Here is a 3607-nt window from a genome sequence, read left to right as displayed (position 1 = left end):
AGTAAAGTGGGCTGTGATAGGGTCATAGCCCTAAGTCCCAGCATCCATATGAGAGCAGAAATGAATGGTCTGATTCCAGAAGCTCCCAGGTATAAGAAGCAAGTGTCACTAAAGAGAAAGGAAATCCTCCAGGAAGCAGCAAGTTTGTCATTCTGTCCAGGCCTTTATAGTCTCTAGGGGGCACCAATCCTCCACCGGAATATTCCTTCCATCTGCCCTTTCCAAGGCCCAGCTCACTCCTACCTCACCAGGAGAGCCGCCTCCGCTCAGTCGTTGGTACTGGGAGATCTCAGGCTGCACAGAGCCCCAGTTGCTTTCCATAATGACGATTTGCCTTCTGGCTAACTCGAAAGCTGCTTTAGTACAGAGATCCCTCACCTGTTTCTCTCACTGCCCCAGCCCAACACTTCTCCAGTGACCGGTGCACAAGATGGGGCTTCCGTGATAAACTAGCAAGTGGGGAGATTATTGCTGGGACAGGCTGCAGCCGTCCAGCCTGGATGTGGGAGAGGGAGAGAACGCTAGAAGGAAGGAAGCCGGAGACACATGGGCATTGAGTGTCAGAACAGGATAACGTCTTCATCTCCACGTGCGCTTGCTCCATGGATCAGCAGAGAAAGAGTGGAGAAGCTCCTGCATGGGTTCTGTGTAGCAGGTGCTGAATATTGGGGATGGCTTGAGGACACTGCCCCCACCCGTCTGCTCTGTACTGTGGGCTGCCCTCAGGGTCAGGGCCTCCACATTCCCATTTCTCTGGGTCACAAGGGTACTGACTAGGGCTGAGGAAGGAGTCCCAAGTTGTCCCAAATGACCATATTGACTCTTACAGTTCGTATGATATTATCTCTGTGGTCATCTAGAAATCCTAGCAAGAATGCCATGGCAGCGGGGTGCTTGGGTGGCTCAGTCATTAAGCATCTGCCTTTGATTCAGGTCATGGTCCCAGGGTCCTGGTATTGAGTCCTGCATCGGGCTCCCTGCTCAGCGGGAAGCCTGCTACTCCCTTTCCCATTCCCCCTGTCTGTATTCCCTCTCTCGCTGTGTCTCTCTATCAAATAAATAGATAAAATCTTTTTTAAAAAATCACTACAAGAAAATAAAATTGTAGGTCAACATCTCTGATGAACATAGATGCAACAATCTTAAACTAGCAACCTTAATTCAACAGCACATGAAAAGCATCATATACCATGATCAAGCGGGATTTATCTCTGGAATTCAGTGATGGTTCAACACATGTAAATCAATAAATGTGAAACATCATGTTAATTGAATGAAAAATAAAAATCATATTATCATCTCAATAGATGCAAGGAAACCATTTGACAAATTTTAATATCCCTTCATGATAAAAACTCAACAAATTAGGTATACAGGAAGTGTACCTCAGTATAATAAGGACCGTATAAAGGACAAACCCAGAGCTAGCATCATACACCATGATGAAAAGCTAAAAGATTTTCCTTAAGAGTAGGAACAAAACAAGAGTTCCCATTCTTCCCACTTCTATTTAACACGGTATTGGAAGTCCTAGCCAGAGTAATCAGGCAAGAAAAATCAGTAAAAGCCATCCAATTTGAAAAGGAAAAAGTAAAATTGTCCTTTGCGGATGACATGATTTTAAATGTAAAAAAAAACTCCAAAAATACTATGAGAACTAAGAAATGAATTCAGTAAGGTTGAAGGATAAAAAAACCAAGATATAGAAATCAGCAGTGTTTCTGTAAACTGCCAATGAACTATTCCAAAAAGAAATTAAGAAAACAATTCCATTTATAGTATGACCACAACAAAAAAATACTTGCAAATAAATTTAACCAAGTAAAAGAACTGTACACCGAAAACTACAAGACATTAATGAAAGAAATATAATAAGCACAAATAAATAGGAGGATATCCCATGTTTGTGGTTTAGAAGAATTAATGCTGTTAGAATGTCCGCACCACCCAAAGCAATCTACAGACTCAACACAATCCCTATTAAAATCAAAATTAAATGAACATTGTTTAACTGAACAGTTCAGGAAAATGTGTTTTAAAGATCTAACAATTTAATATTACACAATTAACTCCACTATTTTCTAATGTTAAGATGGACTTGGAGGCAAGGTTGTACTAGATGTAGAATCGATTGTAGAATTGGTTGTATCGGGGTTCCTGGGTGGCTCAGTCCATTAAGCATCTGACTTCGGCTCAGGTCATGATCTTGGGGTCCTGGGTTCAAGCCCCATATTGGGTTCCCCGCTCCGTGGGGAGTCTGCTACTCCAGTTCCCTCTGCCCCTCCCCCTGCTCACACTTTCACACACTCTCTCACTCTCAAATAAATAAATAAATAATCTTTGTAAAAACCCCAATGGCATTTTCACTGAAACAGGAAGAACAACCCTAAAATTCCTAGGAAACCACAGAACACCTTGAATGGCCAGAATAAGGCTGGAGGCCTCCCTTCCTTTCCTGGTTTCAAATCATATTATATAGCTAGACTAATAATCAAAACAGTATGTCACTGGCATGAAAACAGACTCTTAGACCAATGGAACAGAGAGGGAGCTAGAAGTAAATCCACACAGGCAGTCAAGTAAACTTTCACAAGGGTGCCAAGAATACATTATAGAAAGAAGATAGTTTCTTCAATAAACAGTGAAGGAGAAACTGGACATACACTTGCAAAAGAATGAAATTTGACCCTGATCTTACACTAAAATATGCAAAAATTATCCCAAAATAAATTAAAGACCTAAACATAAGCCCTAGAACTGTAGAACTCCCAGAAGAAAGCAAAGGGGGAAAACTCCTTGCCATTGATCTCGACAATGATTTTTTTGGATTTGACACCGAAACACATGTAACAAAAGCAAAAATTAATGTGCGAGACTATACCATACTAAAAAGTCTCTGAATTGCAAAGGAAACAATCAGCAAAATGAAAAAGTGCCTTATGGGGACGCCTGGGTGGCTCAGTTGGTTAAGCGTCTGCCTTTGGCTCAGGCCATGATCTCAGGGTCCTGGGTCAAGTCCCGTATCAGGCTCCCTGCTCAGTGAGGACTTGCTTCTCCCTCTGCCTCTGCTTGCTGCTCCCCCTGCCTGTGCTCTTTCTCTCTCTCTCTCTCTCTGACAAAGAAATAAATGAAATCTTTTTTAAAAGATGTGAGTATGGCTTTCTCTTTTCCCCCATGGGATCATGTCCTGAGCCCAAAGCAGATGCTTAACAGGCTGAGCCACCCAGGTGCCCCCATACTCCCATTTTTCAAAGAAGTCCCCTGACCCTTCATTCCCTCCAGATACAGTCAGCTCTCTAATTCTTGTTTCAAATTTCTTGCAAGTGTTGACTACACTCACTCTCTCTTTTCACACTGTGTATTCATTCCTCAATGATGATCTGACTCACGCTCCCACTTTGTCAACAGATCTATCTGGCCAAGGTCATCCATGGTCACTAAGTAGCTAGATTTAACAGCCTCTCATTCATCCTTACAGGGCTGGACCTCTCTGTGTCCTTGGGCATCATGGACCTGCCAGTGCTTCTCACAACTCCTGTCTTGAGTCTAGACACTGCTCCCATGTTTCTCTTCCCACCTGTCTGACCAGACCCTTTGATGATAGAAG

This window comes from Mustela erminea, chromosome 9, assembly GCF_009829155.1.
Source record: "Mustela erminea isolate mMusErm1 chromosome 9, mMusErm1.Pri, whole genome shotgun sequence".
Taxonomy (NCBI): Eukaryota; Metazoa; Chordata; class Mammalia; order Carnivora; family Mustelidae; genus Mustela; species Mustela erminea.
This window is presented reverse-complemented; position numbering follows the sequence as displayed.